The 21798-nt window shown below is 36.6% G+C and overlaps 1 pseudogene; it reads left to right on the top strand.

Annotated features, from left to right (window-relative positions):
- Positions 1-1945: 1945 nt before the first annotated feature.
- LOC120120624 lies at positions 1946-21581 on the top strand (annotated as a pseudogene).
- Positions 21582-21798: the final 217 nt, after the last annotated feature.

A 21798-nucleotide genomic window follows, 5' to 3' on the forward strand; every position in this document is an offset into this window, starting at 1 on the left:
CTTAAAACTTATCTATACATATGTAAACCTTCTTATAACACTATAATACTTTACCATCTCCCATAATTCACCATAATTCTTGAATCAAAGAATTTCATTAAATTTTCCATGTGTTCTAAATTCAATTCTATCACCTCTAACTTCTTAATTAACCCTTTGACAAGTCAAATTCATTCTTAGGACTTCAAAAACCTTTTTATAACAAAAGTTCATTTCTTAACTCTTAATAGAAATTCCTTTCTAATACTCTCTTCTTGGTGTTTTAAACTTATATAAGCTTTCCTTAAGCTTATATAACCCCCAAAGACTCAAATCCAACTTAAGAATTCAAGAAATCGACAACTAAATCAAACTTACCTTTAAAGATGGAAGTCAACGTGAAGAAGGAAGAAGAAGAGATAAGCTTTCCAGATAACTCTCCCCATCCCCACGTGTTATCTTCCTAAATAAGGGAGATAAAAATATCATCCAATCCAAATTACCATAATACTCTTACAATCCTTTCATATTTACCCTTTTATCAAATAATAAAATATTCCTATTAAAATCCTTGAACTTTCAATTTTTCCTAAATTGATCCCTAAATTTTAAAATTCTCATTTTAGTCACTGACCCAGATTTCGGGATGTTACAAATTCGTAAAAAGGTTTAGTTTGGGCACTTCTTTTATAATTAAGCCTTTAAAAAAACATATTTTAAACATAATATATACAAGTAACATATAAACACAAAGATAAATCCATCATATTTATAGAATCGAATTAATAAAGTCAATATACTTTTATTTTCATATACATCAATCAACACTATACATATCATACATTTTTATATCATACATGTACGTAATCTAGACATGATTTTATCACCATATAATTATTTAACCAATACGCATGGGCAGAACACAACATAGACATATTTGAGCCAAAGTCCCCCAAAATTTAAAAAAAATGATTTAAATCCTTAATTTTTTTTAAATTTAATATAACCCCCACAAAATGTTAGAAATTCAAATTAAGTTTTAAATTTTTTTAATATTCTTAATTAAATCCCTTCCATAATTTTTAAAAATTTTCATTAAACTTCTCAAAATTTTTAAAAAATTAGTTAACCCCGATTTAAAAAAATGTAAGTTGAACTCTTCACTTTTTTTTAAAAAAAAATTTAATTTAAACCTCTAAATTTCTTTAAAATTTAAGCCGATCCCCCAAAACTTAACCACCAAATTCCATCACTGCCAATACCTATTTAAAATATTATTATTAGATTAATCAAGACTTACAAATTTCTAATGAGAATTTTATTATATGCTTTAAGTATTTGAGAATCATATATATATATATATATATATATATTATAATTTATATTTACATTATATTTACACAGGTCATGAAAATAAATCATGAAAGTCAAGAAGGAACGGTTCGCCACATACCAAAAAATCTTTGGGTTCCGAACTTGCGGCATATCTTGAGCATTTGCTCTCCCTCCCATTGCAATTTGCTGGGTCAAAGAAAAAGGGATTGACACAAAAAATTCTAAAACTAGAAGATGATAATAAAAATCATTGAGTTCTATAGCTCTCTCCCCCATCTCATGAATTATCTATATTTTTCCTCTTTTCACTTCTTGTCAATCTTTCTTTCCTTCTTTAATCTGATAAAACTTCTTCTCATTCGTATCTAATTTGCCTGTGCTAATCACGACTAAAGCCGAATTGTGATTAGCACTTTGCTCTTCTCAAACTGTTATTTCTCAGTCTCTGCCGTTACCTTTTTTTTTGAAACTTGAAAAAAAAATCTACATTTTACCTTCAAGAAACAGTTTTTTCTTTGAATAATCTGAAACCCCACACTGGGTTTAACTGAATAGTTGAATTAGAAATTTTCTGAGTTGTGCAATCTTGATTCGATTCATTGTATTCTGTAAACATCATTGGCCAAAAGTAATGAATTTAGCTGAGGAAGTACCGTCTGGGGATGGAGAAACTGTGGGATTGGTCAGGCAGTCCTCTTCTATTGCTTTTCCCGTCCCCGACAAGCTTCCGACACGTTTTCCCGGTATGGTGCGACAGAAAGCATATTTTTTTCGATGGTCTCGGAAATTATTCTGACAAGGACTGGGATCTTACCGACGGTGAAGGCAAGGAGTTTTGTTGGTACCATGTAGAACTTCCGAAAGTGAAACAAAGGTTTTCTCTATCAGCACAATACCTTATAGATGTTCTTTGTCCACCTTTGAAGCTCCAAGACATTCTCTCACTCGTTAGCAACGGTCCGTTTTGTGGTCATGTCGACGGAGCGCTCGTCTTTCGGGTTAACTCACCCGGCCCTGCCACTAGTAGTTTTACATTTAGGATAGCCGCGAGGATCACCGAGAATTCGGTAATCACCGTGTCCCTGGGGCGTGTTCCGAGACTAGGTTTCTCGCCGACCGGTCAATCCCTTCTCTCGGAGATTCCTAGTGTCGAAAATTCGTGTAATCATAGAAGAATGACGGGAGGGAGTGGGATTGTTATCAAAGAACATGTACTAGAGTTCCTGTTCACAATGAGCCACTCCGAGGAGGCCGATAATCCGGTTCCGAAATCCATCTCGAACCTTGTGGTTCACATCACCGACACTCACGTCGATCACCTTCAGGATGTCGTTACGAAACTCGAGATGGAGCTAGAAGCAGTGGAGCTTCAGTTGGATAGAGGTAAGTAAATTTTGTATAAACAGAATACTTGCCTGATTACTTGCATGTCAAGTATGTACAGCACATTTTATCTTAGCAATGAAGTTATATGTAGATGAAGATCTGGTTAATCTCAGGTGGATTTGCTTTGAAGATGGAGATGCTAGACGATAGACGATTCCCCAAAATGCATCTAAATTTGCAACGTCTCCTGCTGGTAATTTGTCTTGTCTACGAGAATCCACGGCTGTGCAATGAAACCCTCTTTTTAAGAGTGTAACTAAGCATAGTGTTATCAAACTGAATCGTTCATATAACATTCGTTTATGTTCGGCATAAATAAAACTTTTATGTTCACTTAATAAACAAACAAATCATTTATGTTCACGAACAAGCTCGTTTGAAAGCTCATTTATTGATTAATTTATAAGGTTGTTTATCGGTTTGTTTACTCGATTCTCTTTCTTCTTATATTTTTTTATATTTTAAATATTAGTGAAAGTATAGACTAAATTAAACATATGATGAACTTTAGAGTTTAAATTGTGATTCTTAAAGAGCTTAAGGACTAATGGTATAGTTTCATCATTTTGACCATCATGTTCATAAATGCTAAACGAATATTTCACGAACAAACATAAAAATCTTCAAAAATAAACAAACCAACATAATATTATATGAACATCTTCAAAAATAAACAAACGAACATGAACTTAATCTTATTAATGTTTAAACGATTTTTTTTCTAAAAGGTGAAAAAAGTGAGATTTTAAAAACCACATTAATTCTTAATCATCTCTTTTTAATTTAAAAACAAATACGATTTAAAAGACCTCTCGTTTCGAAAATTTTTGGATTTCCTTTACGATCGAAAAATACGGTTCGAAGAGTCGCCACCAATCTTTGATTAGGGTGTGATTTGGCACCCAAAAATGCTTTGTCATTTTAAATAAAAATTAATTTTAATTAAAACAACAAATTGAGGTCTGCGTTACTAAAATCCGAGTTCGGGAGTCGGTTACGTGTGGGGAAGTATTAATTAACTAACGTCTTTGCAATGAGCTTTACAAATTCGAACTTAATTTGATTTTTGATCCCATAAAACAATGACGTAAATTTAAAAACATTCAAAAGCACTCAAACAAATTAAATTAAAATTACCAAGTCGTTTTAGAAAGATAAAGAATGTTCGATTATTTACAAATATCGAGACCAGATCTTAAATATATAACAACCTTTTATCGATATATTTAAATAAACGAACATTTCCTTTTCTCTCGTTCCCAAATTTTAGGTGACGAATCAATTTTTTGGTTTCACTTTCGGGATACACTTTTATTTTAAAATCATTAAAAGCAGACCTCAAATCAGTTATGACTGCCCACTTAAAACAATTTTAAATTAAAAGGGTATTACCCTTAGTCCGATTATGTAATATGTCAAGTTACGCAAATGAGGATATCATACAAATTGTGCAAAAAATATGTCATGCCAAAAATTAATTAAACAAAATTAAAAATATCATACAATGTAACATACAAAAAAAATTATATACATATGTTTTAATTTTAAAATTATAAATCATGTATGCTAACCTATAATATACAAATGTGATTCAAATATAAAAACAAAAACATGACATGCCAAACTATAAATTTTAAAAAATATATATACATATTAAAAATGACTAAATTAAATAAATATAAAATTCAACATTCAAATCAAAAATAATCCAAGGACTTAAATAAAAACACGCATAAAAATAGAGGATTTAACATAAATAACCAAAAAAAGTACAACTAAAAGCAAATTTTGAAAAATAATTAAATTGAAACAAACACAAAAAGATAAATTAACGAGCAGTCCTTTCCAGTGACTAGAGTAAAAATACGCGGCTAAAGTATAAAAATGCATACATTTGGAGGACTAAAAACTTAAATTATCCTAAAAGCCTAATATATAACCTAATTAAAAACCTAAACCTAAACTAAACTAAACACAACCGCACTCTTAATTTCCCTCTCCTCTTCTTCGCACACTACCCACACCAGAGAAAGAAAGCTATCGCCAATCCATCATCCCTCACCAGTGGAATAGACGGACGACCACCGCTCGGCTACTCATCAAAGGGCCTACACTCACTCCGGTCACCTCCTAACGGCAAAGTTCTCACCAACCCTCTTCATTCTCTCCACTCACAGTCGGTCGTGGCCCTCGAAAATGCCATCGCTTCCATTCGGCCGGCCACCCAAAGGTCCTACACTCACTTCGGCCACTCCTAACGGAAATCACCCTAAATCCCTTATTATCACCATTTTAAAACCTCTCGAACACTAAGAACCTATGCACCCACAAGCTTCTAAGGCCCACGAGTTCAACACCAAACAATGACGCGTTGCGAGGTAAACTATCTAGACCCTTTCTCTTCTTATTATCTTGGTTTTGTTTCAAAAATTTTACAAAGCCTAATCTTATCCTTCTTTTGATATTAGAACACGCACCAAAGAAAAAATGGAGTCAATTGCATTCGAACAATCCAGGTAAATCCCTAACCTATTTCCTTATTATTTATTTCGAATGAAAACCTAAAGCTATAATTCTTATGGAACTTTTTAGACATATAAAATGTAATTTATTTACTAATTTATTCGAAGAAAATAAATAAATAAATAAAGATTGAAAATTGGCAAAGGAAATGCTACTGTACATAATGATAAAGAAAATGAACCTTGAAAGAATCTGCTTTGAATTGCCTTGGTTCGTTGAAACAAGTGAATTCTGTTTCCTTTGATCTCCAAAATAGAAGTAAAATCCAGTACAATGTTCTTTCTGTTTTTCTGTTTTCTGTAAAAAAAAATGAAAATGGAGGTCTCCTTTTCTTTTGCTCTCCCCTCCCTCTAATTTGTGATGATCGTCCCCCTTTTGTTTCTGGAGGTTCCTTCCTAAAAACTGACCCTTTACAGTTTATTTCCTTCCACGTAAAAAACTGCTCATTTCAGTTTTTATTACCCCCAATGAAAAAATAAAGAATGGCCTCCATGTTTTTTCTGGTTTTTAACCCCCAGAACTGTTTTCATTTGCAAGTGATATGGGCCCCGGACAAATTAAACATCTACAGCTGCCCCTCTTTGCTTATTGTCGTGTAACGAGAATAGAGCAAAGATTAAAAGATGGTCAAATTTGTCCGGCCATGAGAACTTCAAAAGATTAAAGCACTCCACTGTTACTTCGGGATAAATGAAACTTTAAAAAATTTCGAATGACGGGTCTGCTCCATATTCCTTCAGGGAGTATAAGACTCGAACAATCTTCAGCAAATGTGTCTGTTCCCTATTCGTTCAGGGAGTATAAGACTCGAATAATCTTTAGCAAACGGGTCCGCTCCCTATTCTTTCAAGGAGTATAAGACTCGGACATTCTTCAGCAAATGAGTTCGCTCTCTATTTCTTCAGAGAGTATAGAACTTGAACAATCTTCAACAAACGAGTTCGCTCTCTATTTCTTCAGAGAGTATAGAACTTGAACAATCTTTAACAAACGGGTCCGCTCTCTATTCCTTCAGAGAGTATAGAACTCGAATAATCTTCAACAAACGTGTCTACTCCCTATTCATTCAGAGAGTATAGAACTCGAACAATCTTCAACAAATGGGTTCGCTCTCTATTCCTTCAGAGAGTATAAAACTCGAACAATCTTCATAAAATGGGTCCGCTCTCTATTTCTTCAGAGAGTACAAAACTCGAACAATCTTCAACAAACGGGTCCGCTCTCTATTCTTTCAGAGAGTATAGAACTCGAACAATCTTCAACAAACGGGTTCACTCTCTATTCCTTCAGAGAGTATAGAACTCGAACAATCTTCAACAAACTTGTCCGCTCCCTATTCCTTCAGAGAGTATAGGACTCAATCTTCAACAAACGAGTTTGCTTCACTACTCTTCCGTGAAGGCTTATAGATTTAATTGCTTCACAACTCTTTCGTGAAGGCTTAAAATTGACTTATTTTGAAGGTCAAACCTGAAAATCAAACATTATCAATCATGAACATATGCTTGAAAATATTATATTCAAAAATTTAGAATTTGAGAAAATTTCTAAAAATTCATCTTCATCATGAAAACTTGTCTGAAAGCCATTGGATATTTGAATCTGCTTTGACTCAATTTTCGTATAAACATCATTCTTGTCAAAATCTCAAGACCAGGTATCTTCATCTCGATGCTTCAATATCTTCAATCTTCAACTATCATTAGGAAACCTGCAAACGCTTAAGTCATCATGCAATTATGAGTTCCATGATCCTATATATGCCTAAATGTATGCAAATATGCAATTTGATGCATTTTCTTCTTCGAAGAAACTCTATCTCCTTTTGATCTCAATGGAACTCGGCTTCATCTTGGGCACAAAACATTTGACCAGTTCACTCCAGTTGACAATCTCAATACCATATCATTCGGTTTAACAGGACCTTGACTTCTTTCTTTCTTGAAACCCACTAGTACCCATGACCAAATGTATGCAAATATCCTTGGGTCGTCTTTTAATGGCCGAGATTTTCTATGAACTCCAAGGTTTTAGTTTCCTATAGCCACACAAGATTACATGTTTAAACCATTGTCAGCTTCATAATACCTGTATTTTCCAAAACCTTTTGCACAATAATACAAAATGATCTTATGTACTTCAAGTTAAGTTATATGTTTTAACCTTTCAAAATAAGATGCTTGCAAAAGGAAAATTAACAAGAAAATAAATCTCGTTATTTATATAATGCAAAGAATTTTTAGATAATTTCATGGCAAACTTTTAACTGGAAACAGTAAAAGAACAAAAGAGTAGGCGTCTTCAAATATCAATAATGCAAATGCTTTTGAACTGGCACGCCGTTAGAATGTCTCGAGTGTAGTTTCTGTCAAAATGATCTCCAAATTTGTGATGCTTAATAGTATGAAGCTACTTCTAAACTCCCAAATCTCCATCATTGGATGCCCTAAACCAGTATTGAATCTCACGTGCATTCAATTTCTCTTGGTTATTTCAATCGAGACTCATTAATCTTTGGTCTCATCCCTGATCACCAACTGTCATTGTTACTATCCATATCAGGAGCTCTTTCCACTTCCAAAATTGATTCAGAACCTCCACCATGCACAAATTCTGAATTTAAACAAAACTCAAGTCGCCCTTCGCGAGTTTTCAACTTGAGACCTCCTTTGGTTTCAAGACGCCTTTTTCGGGTTTTCATCTTGAACCCTCATTTTATTTCTTTTTCTTTTTCTTTTTTTCTTCTTTCTTCTTTCTTCTTTCTTCTTTCTTCTTTTTTCATTTTTCATTTTTCATTTTTCATTTTTTTTTATTTTCTTCATTTTTTTCTTTCTTCTTTTCTCTCTTTTTTTTTCTTATTTTCTCTTTTTTTCATTATTTTTCTTTTTTCTTCAAGCGAAATATCTCTTAACAGCGTCGGAATTCACTGGATATGGTAATTCTAATCCATCCATTTCAGTTAAGACTAGAGCTCCCCCGGAAAAGGCTTTCTTGACAACATAAGGTCCTTCCCAATTGGGCATCCATTTTCCTCTGAAATCCTTCTGAATAGGCAAAATCCTTTTAAGCACCAAATCTCCCTCATGGAATTCTCGAAGGCGAACTTTCTTACCATGTGCCCGTATCATACGTTTTTGGTACATCTTACCATGACAAATAACTTTCAATCTCTTTTCTTCAATCAAATTCAACTGGTCATACCTAGCCTGGACCCATTCTGCCTCATCGAGCTTCACATCTAACAAAATTCGAAGTGAGGGAATTTCCACCTCAATAGGTAAGACAACTTCCATCCCATATACCAGAGAAAATGGAGTTGCCCTAGTTGAAGTTCGTACAGAAGTTCGATAAGCAAACAGAGCAAAGGGCAACTTCTCATGCCAATCCTTATAGGTCTCAGCCATTTTCTCTATGAGCCTTTTAATGTTTTTATTAGCCGCCTCTATTGCCCCATTCATCTTTGGGCGATAAGTGGTGGAATTATGATGCTTTATTTTGAACTGTTTACAGACCGAGTCCATCATCTTATTGTTTAAATTCAACGCATTATCGGAGATAATCCTCTCGGGCAAACCATATCTACAAATGATCTACTTCTTTAAAATTTTGCATATTGTAGACTGGGTAACATTTGCGTAAGAAGCCGCTTCTACCCACTTGGTGAAATAATCTATGGCTACCAGAATGAAGCGATGACCATTTGAAGCTTTGGGCGAAATTTGTCCAATAACATCCATGCCCCACATTGAGAATGGCCACGGCGCTGTCATTACATGCAATGGATAAGGAGGAGTATGTATTTTATCTCCATAAATCTGACATTTGTGATTTTTTCGGGCATAATTAATACAGTCTGTTTCTATAGTTGACCAATAATACCCAAATCTCATAATCTGCCTAGCCATAGCATGCCCATTAGCATGGGTACCACATATTCCCTCATGCACTTCTTAAAGAATCAATTTGGCTTCTTTCGCGTCCACACATCTTAACAAGACCTGATCCATACTTTTCTTGTATAGAGTCTCACCATCAAGCACATACCCTGATGGCATTCTTCTAATGGTTCTCTTATCATTCTCAGTGGCCTATTCTGGATAACTCTGATACCTTATATATTGCAAGATATCATAATACCAGGGGTTTCCATCTTCTTCCTCTTCAATATTAAAACAATGGGCTGGATTCTCATAAGCCTTCATTTCAATGGGCATCATATTTGAATGCTCGCTCATCTTAAATGCCATTGCCAGTGTGGCTAAGGCATCTTCCATTTGATTCTCTTCTCTGGGGAGGTAATTGAAAGTTACTTCTTCAAATTCTTCAACAAGTTCCATAACCAACTTACGGTATTCTACAAGCTTGGGATCTTTTGTCTCTCATTCTCCTCTGAGCTGGTATATTACCAAAGCTGAATCCCCATACACCTTGAGCATTTTTACTTTGCGTTCAACAGCAGCTCTAAGACCTAGAACACAAGCTTCATACTCGGCCATATTGTTAGTACAATCAAAATTAAGCCGACTGGTGAAAGGATAATGCTCTCCCTATGGGGAGACCAAAATTGCCCCGATTCCATGTCCCATGGCATTTGAAGCACCATCGAAGTTCAACTTCCAATATTTACTAGTGGATGCCACTTCTTCTTCTACCGAAATGGCCATTAAATCCTCATCTGGGAAATCAAATCTCAACGACTCATATTCTTCCGAAGCCCTGCTTGCAATGAATTCCGCTATAGCACTTCCTTTAATTGTCGTCTGGTTTACATACTGGATGTCAAATTCGGACAATAAGATCTACCAATAAGCTAATCTTCCAGATAATGCAGGCAAACCCATTAGATATTTCAAGGGATCAAGCTTGGATATAAGCCAAGTAGTATGATACAACATATATTGTCTAAGCCTTCGGGTAGCCCATACTAAAGCGCAACTCAACTTTTCAATGGGTGAGTATCTTGTCTCACATTCAGTGAACTTCTTGCTGAGATAATAAATAGCCATTTCTTTCTTCTCAGTTTGGTCATGTTGCCCCAACACACACCCCATTGAATTTTCATAAACTGACAAATAAAGAATAAGGGTTTGCCTGAGATAGGTGGCGCTAGGATTGGAGTGCTCGACAAATATCTTTTCACTGCTTCAAAAGCTCTTTGACAATCCTCACTCCATTCCCCTGAGTTATTCTTACGAAGAAGGCGGAATATGGGATCACACTTTTCCGTCAGCTGTGAAATAAACCGGGCTATATAATTCAATCTCCCCAAAAATCCCCTGACTTCTTTTTGTGTTCGTGGGGGTGGCAAGTCTTGAATAGTCTTTACTTTATCTGGATCTATTTCAATTCCTTCTCCACTTACTATGAATCCCAACAGCTTCCCAGATGTCACCCCAAAAATACATTTATTTGGGTTGAGTTTTAGCTGGCATCTTCTTAGTCTTTTAAAGAGTTTTCTCAAATTCACAATATGTTCTTCCTCTGTCTTAGCTTTGACAATCATATCATCGACATAAACTTCTATTTCTTTATGCATCATGTCGTGAAATAATGTCACCATGGCCCTTTGATATGTTGCCCCGGCGTTCTTCAATCCAAACGGCATTACTTTATAACAAAATATTCCCCACATGGTAACGAACGTCGTTTTTTCCATATCTTCAGGGTTCATCTTAATTTGATTATAGCCAGAGAAACCATCCATAAAAGAGAACAAAGAATTTCCAGCAGTATTATCTACTAGAGTCTCTATATGTGGAAAAGGAAAATTATCCTTTGGACTAGCTCGGTTGAAATCTCTGTAGTCGACACACATTCGAACTTTTCCATCCTTCTTCGGTACTGGGACAATATTCGCCACCCATTCAGGATATTTGGCCACTTTAAGAAACCCGACATCAAATTGTTTTTTCACTTCCTCTTTAATCTTGAGCAGCATCTCTGGTCTCATTCTTCTCAGTTTTTGTTGTACCGGTTTACATTCAGCCTTTATTGGCAGTTTGTGAACAACCAATTCTGTATCTAAACCCGGTATATCTTCGTATGACCAAGAAAACACATCTTTGTATTCTTGAAGCAATTCTATCAGATATTGTCGACCTCCAACTGGCAGAGTGATACCAATCTTTACTTCTCTCTTATCCTCATCTGTCCCTAAATTCAAAATCTCAGTAGACTCTTTATGAGGCAGAATCTGCTTATCTTCATTTTCCATCATTTTCAGCAATTCAGAAGGTAGTTCACATCCTTCATCATCATCACAATCCTCGATTTCCCATTGATATATAGGCTTCTCGAAATCAATCTCCGGGTAAGAGTCATTGGCATTCATATTATTGATATCTGAGCTCCTGAAAAAATAATGAAAGAGAAGATATATATACATATATACATATATACATATGGGAGGATCTTTTCCCATATAAATAAATAGAAATAAATAAATATATACATATATACATATATACAACAAAGAATGAATTAATGAAATACATGGGAGAATGTTTGCCATTTGGAACTAACAGAATGCATCTTTTATTGAAAGCAAGAAAAAACAAACAGCTTAACCCTTTACATAAAATCACCTATTGCCCCAGGATATGAATAACAAGGAGAAAGTTCTAGTGCATTACTCTGTAAAATATTTGTAAACTACAGGCAGTTCTTCCGTGGTCTAATTGTTCAACACGAAGCCCGGCGGTGCAGGATAAATGCCCATAACTCTCATTTCCTCAAATTCATCATCAGTTATAACGTTAATGCCTAAATCTCCCAAGGCATCCTCAACCATCACCTCAGTGTTCCTTGAATTCCCTTGAAACATATATCCCCCAGATATGAAAATGCTGCTCAACGGCGAGAAGATCATGGGTTCCCAGCTAAGGTCTTCACCAGCTAGTCTGGCCTTTCTCATTTCCTGACCCTTCTTAATTCCCCTCAGCTTATCCCTCGGAGTTGGCTGATACCCCAAACCAAATCGATATCTTTTAGTAATAGGGCATATTGGATTCACCAGTCCTTGCAACTGTCGACCTAACCCCTTTCCAACTTTCGCTCCTCTTCCAAGAGTCAATTTGAGCCCCATCTTGGTACAGTTTGACAATCGAGGCTTTGGTATCTTCCTACCTTCGGCCATAAACATAGCATTAATAAACTCCAACGATCTGAAAGAACACTCGATGGCTTGCTCATCAACTTCAATATACGGAGCAGTAGTAGAAACAAAAGCAATAATGTCCTCTTCAGCATGAATACATACCAACCTTCCATTGATCACAAATTTCAGTATCTGGTGCAATGTGGACGGAACTGCACCGGCCTGATGAATCCAAGGCCTTCCCAACAAACAATTATACGTAGGCATAATGTCCATTACGAGAAATTCCACTTCATAAGTTGCTGGACCAATATTCAGAGGAACATCAATATTTCCCAACACTTCTCTTTTAGTCCCATCGAAAGATCGAACCACACTTTGGCAGGTTCTCATAAGCGTACTATCTAATGGAAGCTTCTTCAAAGTCACTAAGGGCATCACATTCAAAGCCGAACCATTATCAACCAAAACCCGGGACAACACATGCCATTTACATTTAACTGTAATGTGCAAAGCCTTCTGACTACCAATCATCCCAAAAGGGATCTCATCCTCAGAAAAAGATAAAAAATTATCAGCTTGTATATTGGAAACTAACTGGTCCAACTTTTCAATGGGTAACTTTTTCGGAACAAAAGTCTGGTTCAAAACCTTTAACAGAGCATTCCTATGGGCCTCTGAACTCAAAAGTAATAATAAAACAGAAATACGGGCAGGCAACTTGTGTAACTGTTCAACAACACTGTACTCAATGTGTTTCAGAAACTTCAAAAATTCTTATCAACTGCAACCTTTTTCTCAGACTCTTTAGGTGGATTAAAAGAATAACACCTACCGCTTCTAGTAAAGCATCCCACCTCATCTACTTCCTCATTCTCTTTTGTTACATCTCCCATCTGGCAATCATATCTCCAAGGCACTTGTTTATTATCCCGACACGGGAATGGAGATGGAGGTGTAATAACCACTTTCGGGGCTACCTTCTCAGCAATTCGATTCTTGGGAGTAATAATTAGAGGACAACTGGCATTGTATACCCCTTTAGACGATTCTTCTGAAGCGCAAACTTCCGCTTTCTCTTCTTCAGCAATCTCTCTAAAGAACTCAATTTCTTTACTGTCCATCATGTCTTGTACCAAAGATAAGAAGTCAGGACATTGCTGAATACTGTGTTCTTCACTGTTATGATACTGACATACCTCTCCACTGTTAAACTGTTCACCCATCAAACTGGGCTTCAACAATCCTACCTTGACTATCTGGCACCACACCCAACTCATGGGTGATACCACCTCACTAACATTCCTTACAATTCTCTTTCCTTTCTCTTCAGTAATCGCGTTAACTCCTACCTCTGCATGGCTTGGCAACGGATTCTGAGCTATATTTGGCTGCTCACTATCACCAAAGTTGATGGCATTCCTCGTTCTCAAAGCTTGGACAACCTTCTTAAAAGTAGTACAATTCTCAATGGAATGCCCAGGGTTCCCTGCATGGTACTCACACTGAGCACTAGCATCATACCATTTGGGTAAAGGAGGTTGCATTGGAGTCACGTGATACGGCAAAACCACGTGCCGATTATACAAAATCTGAAACAATTCCTTATAAGTCATCGGGATGGGGATTGAGGCCTCTCTCTCCTCTGGTCCCTTGCTCATTGTCTATTGACATTTTGTATTGATGACCCTACTCCTTGAGGACGGGAAATAATGATGTTATTAGAATCGTACTGCCTCACATTACAGACTTCGTTTTCCTTTTTCCTCGTTGGTGGCCTCTTACTAGACTCTCTTCCCTCGAGCTTCCCACTCTTAACAGCCATTTCAATTATTTCTCCCGTCGTAACTACATCAGCAAAACTTCGATAAGGATTACCGATAAGATACGAGAAAAAAGGAGCCTTTAAGGTGTTGACAAAAAGCATATTTGTTTCCTCCTCTTCCAATGGCGGGTGGACTTGCACTGCTACATCTCTCCATCTTTGAGCATATTATCTAAAACTCTCGTTAGACTTCTTTTCCATTCCTTGCAACATCATCCTGTTGGGCCTAACATCTTTTACATGTTTGTATTGCTCAAGAAAGGACTTAGCCAAGTCTTTCCACGATTTAATATTAGCTCTACTCAGCTGGTTATACCACCGTATTGCCGAACCAGCTAAGCTTTCCTGAAAGCAGTGTATCAACAATTAATCGTCCCCTATGTATCCGATCATCTTCCTACAAAACATTGTGATATGCGCAGATGGGCACCTGGTACCATCAAACTTCTCAAAGTCAGGAACTTTGAACTTTGGAGGTAAAACCAAATCCGGAACTAGACTTAATTCCTTTGCGTCGAATCCATAGACACTAGTATCTCCCTTCATGGCTCTGACTTATCTTTCTAGTTGTTTCCATTTCTCTTCCAGCGGATCGTTTTGGTTTTTCTTGGCTTCTTCATCAAGGTCCGAAACTTGATGATATTGATGTTCTTCCTGATACGAACTAGATCCAGGCTGTACGTTAACAGAAGCACCGACTGGATTAATGTGCACCTTCCCGATATGAACAGGGGTCACTTGAACGTTCTGAGATTGTTCTGGGGTTAACCCTGGATGATGAAGTGGTTCCTCAGTTACACCTTCTGGCATAGGGCTTTTCCCATGTTCTGGATTTCTTCCTTCTAACATACTCACAAACTTGGCAAACATCTCCTTTTGGGCATTCATCATATCTTCTTGCATTTTCTTGATATTATCTTGTAACTCCAACTGAGCCTTCTCAATTTGGGCAAGTTTATCCTCCATAACTTTCTTCCTGGTTCTGTAGATATGCTTGGGATTTTCTAGTATTACTCTGTCACAGAGTCATTTTGTTATCGATGATATTTATTAATGAATATGAAATATATGATTATGAATGAATAAAATGCGATGCAAAAATTTAAATGTATTAAAAATGCATATGCAAAATGTAGGGTGTTGATCCTGGAACGAATCCTTAGAACAACTCTTTATATTAGAACGACGTTCAATTACAAAGTTGAAACATATCACAAATAAATCTTCACCATCTCTCCTATTTGTTGTACATGTGCTAACAACTCCACGATCTTATGGTTTTCTTCAGCCTCGGGATCCAGTTCTTCAGTCACATCGGAAGCTTCCTTGGATAAAATGACCAAATATTGAGCTATTCTCCGCGCGTGTCCTAGGTAACAAGCAATAAGGTCATCTCTTTGCTTAACTCTCGCCTGAGCTCGCTCCCATCGAAAACGCCACTGTATATCCCCCTCATAAGGAACTATCGATAGCTCACTTGCTTGCCTCTGAAAATCTTGAACCATGGCTTCAAGCTCACTCACTTGTTTTTTCAGACTTTCAACTTCCCCACGGCTTGAGCTACATTCCCTTCTTCGGTATCGTCGTAATGCATTCTCTAAACTTGAAATTTTTTCCTTCAACTTCTCATTCTGGGCTTGACTCTCTTGTAACCGCTGCTCTAAAGAATCATTTTCTTTCGATAAAATCTTCACTTGGTGTCTGCTTTGCTTGAGCTCTGCTTGACTCTCTCCGGTTACTCTTTTGAGGTTCACCACCTCTTGCCTCAATTCGACACACTTACTCGAGCTAGAACCTGCCTGAGCTTTTACCATTCGCTGATAAGTTGACCGAAGATCGTCAAAGTCTAGCCGAAGTTGCTTCTCTACTTTTTCAATTCGATCTGCTCTACTCTTCTGAATGTCAATCTCCAATCCCTTTTGATACACTTCATCTTCTAGCTTCTGTAAAGTCATTCTCCATTGTCTCTGTTCTGCTTCGAAATCTCGCTTGGCTAACTCTAATGGAGATGGCACCACTCTCAACTGTTCCTCCACCGGTTGAATATTTTCAGGATTCACTATCGGGATGTTGTCATTTACTCGACCGCTTCTCCACTGCTCGTACTCTTAAGATAACTCGAGATCATAAGTGAACAGATTCACACGACGAGTTTGCTTCCAAGCCTCAGCAACCCCTTTAACTTTACCCTTATATTGATCTCCTTTGAATGCAAAATCCGACCCTACCAAGTCCCATGTGGCTGGAATGAACTGCCTTGATCCATACTGTCTAGAAACTAGTAGCGGTGCATACCCAACAGAACCCCATATACCTGACAAAGGAACCCAATCTCGCTCTCTACATCGGTAAAGTATAGCCGAAGAGACATTCCACGAAGCTCGCCATAAAATATCACCATCTCTGATATCCTTGAAGATGACCATCCATTTTTCTTCGGTGAAGCCCCCAGGCCATTCTTTAGAAAGAAAATCCTTCAAAGGCGAAAACCCCTCTAGAAACACTCGTTCTGGTGCTCTTTCAACATGTTTGAAATGACTCAGAATCCACACTAGCAGCAAAGGCGCACATCCTATAAAGCGTCCTTCTCCTTTGCGCCTACAAGAACTCAAGGACCGGAACGTCACAGCTAAAATTGCTGGAACAGGATCCACGTGTTTGTCTAATCTTTCAAACAGGTCAACGACTGATACGTCTACATATCCTAACACCTTTGGAAAAATAACGAGCCCATAAATCCCTAAAGCAAACAAGTCAAGCTTCTTTCTCTTATCAGGGTGATGAGCAATTACTTCTTTCAAAGCAACCCAAGAGATGCACTCACTGTCTCCCTTCTTCTTAATGTTTCTGACTACCCAATCTTCACTCATTCTGGTCATCAATAGTAATTTCTTCTTAAACGAAGGAGTGACTGGCAGCTTGGTATATATTCTATCTATCTGGGACCTCAGACAACGGACCAAAGCTTGATACTCCTCTATTGTTGGTGTCAGATCCACTCTACCAAATGTGAAACAACTATAAGCCGGGTTCCAGAACTGTGCCAATGCTCTAAACAGATTTTGGTCAATAGGAACATCCAGAAGATAAGGAATATCATCGTACAACTGATAAAACATCTCCCTATCGGCTATTGTCCATCTTCCCCATATCTCCTTTAGCTCACTTAGATCATTCTGACGCACGTTGATGTGAGTGTAACCAAATAATTCTGACACATATCCAGGCATCACACTGTCCCCGTTGGTCAGTTGGGATTGTTCCGACCACCTCAGAACATCGGCATTGTCCTCAACCTCTTTCTGAACCGTTCGTTCCATATTACTGGCCTTCTATATGGACATCAATCCCAAATCAACACCATGTAATGGATAGTGCAATGCAAAACAGAAAAAGAAACAAGGCAAAGACAACAAGAGATCGGTTAGCAAACATAAAGCAATTAAGTCGGGATAATAATTTGTTCAAGAATCCTACCCACATACTGGCTACCCAATCATGCTTTATCAGATCCTATCCAACATGATATCTACCCCCATGCTTTGTTATTCACAAAAATAAATCCTAACCGCATGATATCTAGTTCGCATGCTTATTCAAAAAATAAACCTAACCGCATGATATCTAGTTCGCATGCTTATTCAAAAAAATAAACCTAACTGCATGATATCTAGTTCGCATGCATTTATTTGAAAAATGAAAATAAATAACTAAAAAAAAGGCTTTTCCTTGTGTACCCTCCTCACGGGATTCTTAAGGTTCGGGTTTGGTTCAACCTAAGTTCAGGCTCTACGTTCACTATATGCCGGGTTAGGTTCTAAAGTAATAGGTTCTCGAATTGTCCTTGTCGGTGCCCCCTTGGGTTGCCGAACCCTCAATCCTAGCCCATCACAGGCTTTATGGGATCGAGTTCAATTTCGAGGGAACACACCTCCTTATGTCCATGCGGAGGTGATTACCATCACGAGGACCATAAGGCGTGAGCTCTATAAGCGATCCACTATCCCATGCGGAGGTGAAAACCACACGAGGGCATAGTTTCTCACTCCTACTTAATTAGGACGGAGCGAAGTTTTAGCTCATGTCATGATAATGCAACTGTGCAGTGTGTGAGGAAAAGCGAAAAAACACAATAAAAACACTCAAAATTTCCTAAATTCACACAATTAATCTGAAATCATTAGCAAACAAATTAGTACAACTATTTAATTGTTAATCGAATTAAATTAAAAAATCAAAATAAACAAAATACAAACAAAATAAAAACAAAACTTATTAAAAACCAAACAAGGGATCAAAAACCAAATTAAAATGAATTTGTAATTTTCAATTGCAAAGACACTTAATTAATCGACTATCGGCCTGACTCTCTAAAAAAAAGTCCCCAGCGGAGTCGCCAAGCTGTTTAAACGATTTTTTTCTAAAAGGTGAAAAAAGTGAGATTTTAAAAACCACATTAATTCTTAATCATCTCTTTTTAATTTAAAAACAAATACGATTTAAAAGACCTCTCGTTTCAAAAATTTTTGGATTTACTTTATGATCGAAAAATACGGTTCGAAGAGTCGCCACCAATCTTTGATTAGGGTATGATTGGGCACCCAAAAATGCTTTGTCATTTTAAATAAAAATTAATTTTAATTAAAACAACAAATTGAGGTCTGCGTTACCAAAATCCGAGTTCGGGAGTCGGTTACGTGTAGGGAAGGATTAGCACCCCCACAACGCCCTAAATCGGTACCTAGTCGATTAATTAACGTCTTTGCAATGAACGTTACAAATTCAAACTTAATTTAATTTTTGATCCCATAAAATAATGACGTAAATTTAAAAACATTCAAAAGCACTCAAACAAATTAAATTAAAATTACCAAGTCCTTTTAGAAAGATAAAGAATGTTCGATTATTTACAAATATCGAGACCAGATCTTAAAGATATAAGAACCTTTTCTCGATATATTTAAATAAACGAGCATTTCCTTTTCTCTCGTTCCCAAATTTTAGGTGACGAATCAATTTTTTGGTTTCACTTTCGGGATACACTTTTATTTTAAAATCATTAAAAGCAGACCTCAAATCAGTTATAACTACCCACTTAAAACAATTTTAAATTAAAAGGGTATTACCCTTAGTCCGATTATGTAATATGTCAAGTTATGCAAATGAGGATATCATACAAATTGTGCAAAAAATATATCATGCCAAAAATTAATTAAACAAAATTAAAAATATCATACAATGTAACATACAAAAAAAATTATATACATATGTTTTAATTTTAAAATTATAAATCATGTATGCTAACCTATAATATACAAATGTGATTCAAATATAAAAATAAAAACATGACATGCCAAACTATAAATTTTAAAAAATATATATACATATTAAAAATGACTAAATTAAATAAATATAAAATTCAACATTCAAATCAAAAATAATCCAGGGACTTAAATAAAATCACGCATAAATATAGAGGATTTAACATAAATAACCAAAAAAATTACAACTAAAAGCAAAATTTGGAAAATAATTAAATCGAAACAAACACAAAAAGATAAATTAACGAGCAGTCCTTTCCAGTAACTAGAGTAAAAATACGCGGCTAAAGTATAAAAACGCATACATTTGGAGGACTAAAAACTTAAATTATCCTAAAAGCCTAATATATAACCTAATTAAAAACCTAAACCTAAACTAAACTAAACACAACCACACTCTTAATTTCCCTCTCCCCTTCTTCGCACACTACCCACACCAGAGAAAGAAAGCTATCGCCACTCCATCATCCCTCACCAGTGGAATAGACGGACGACCACCGCTCGGCTACTCATCAAAGGGTCTACACTCACTCCGGTCACCTCCTAACGGCAAAGTTCTCACCAACCCTCTTCATTCTCTCCACTCACAGTCGGCAGTGGCCCTAAAAAATTCCATCGCTTCCATTCGGCCGGCCACCCAAAGGTCATACACTCACTTCGGCCACTCCTAACGACAATCACCCTAAATCCCTTATTATCACCATTTTAAAACCTCTCGAACACTAAGAACCTATGCACCCACAAGCTTCTAAGGCCCACGAGTTCAACACCAAACAATGACGCGTTGCGAGGTAAACTATCTAGACCCTTTCTCTTCTTATTATCTTGGTTTTGTTTCAGAAATTTTACAAATCCTAATCTTATCCTTCTTTTGATATTAGAACACGCACCAAAGAAAAAAATGGAGTTAATTGCATTCGAACAGTCCAGGTAAATCCCTATCATATTTCCTTAGTATTTATTTCGAATGAAAACCTAAAGCTATAATTCTTATGGAACTTTTTAGACATATAAAATGTAATTTATTTACTGATTTATTCGAAGAAAAAAATAAATAAATAAAGATTGAAAATTGGCAAAGGAAATGCTACTGTACATAATGATAAAGAAAATGAACCTTGAAAGAATCTGCTTTGAATTGCCTTGGTTCGTTGAAACAAGTGAATTCTATTTCCTTTGATCTCCAAAATAGAAGTAAAATCCAGTACAATGTTCTTTCTGTTTTTCTGTAAAAAAAAAATGAAAATGGAGGTCTCCTTTTCTTTTGCTCTCCCCTCCCTCTAATTTGTGATGATCGTCCCCCTTTTGTTTCTGGAGGTTCCTTCCTAAAAACTGACCCTTTACAGTTTATTTCCCTCCACGTAAAAAACTGCTCATTTCAGTTTTTATTACCCCCAATGAAAAAATAAAGAATGGCCTCCACGTTTTTTCTGGTTTTTAACCCCCAGAACTGTTTTCATTTGCAAGTGATATGGGCCCCGGACAAATTAAACATCTACAATTAATTCAATCTCGATTCATTTACAAGCCTACCCTCTTTACCCATTTCTCCAAATCTCATGTGATCTCCCACGGAGAGCAAGTATTCCCCCTAGTCAAGGAAAAATGTTCTTCCAAACCATGGTTTTCAAGCCAAGACATCAACTCCCTCGAAGGGCTAATCGAACGGTTGAGGAGACTGAAAGAGAATGTCGTATTTCTATCGAACCGTGTCACCGCAATTCAAACCGGTTTGAATACATGGCAGTCGGAGCAAATCAACAAAAAACTCTACTACCTCTCTTTTCTTTCCATCGTATTCATTCCTTTATCGGTAATCACCGGAGGTAATACTTCGATTTTTATCTGTACTATAGTATTAAATTGTGGTTGCGGATGCGAAGTCGTAATTACAGATGAGGCCGTCGAATATATGTCAGTGTTCGGAATGAATGTGGGTGGGGTTCCATGGACCATGCAGAACGAGGCGGAAGTAAAAGACAGTTTCATCAATGTCATGATTCTTTGTCTAGCAATGTTGCTCCTGGTGTTGTTGTGCTTCCTCTTCCCTCCTCTATATACCAAAGCGACGACATCGTATAAGAAGCAGGTTTTCAGGTCAACTAAGGACAGATAGAGAATTTTATGTTACGAACGTGAATCTAGAAATTTATATTAAAGATTTAGGAGTACAAAATTTCAAGTCTGTGGAATTAAATTATCAATGAAAATACTTATAATATATGATAATTTATAATTTCTAGAGATATAATCTTATCCCATAACACCCTCTTCGGTTCATACCTATCGGACGTTATCCACGTGGACAACCGTCGGAATCCATGAAAGAGGCT

The sequence above is a fragment of the Hibiscus syriacus genome, unplaced genomic scaffold (genome assembly GCF_006381635.1).
Source record: "Hibiscus syriacus cultivar Baekdansim isolate YM2019G1 unplaced genomic scaffold, ASM638163v2 tig00110342_pilon, whole genome shotgun sequence".
Classification (NCBI taxonomy): Eukaryota; Viridiplantae; Streptophyta; class Magnoliopsida; order Malvales; family Malvaceae; genus Hibiscus; species Hibiscus syriacus.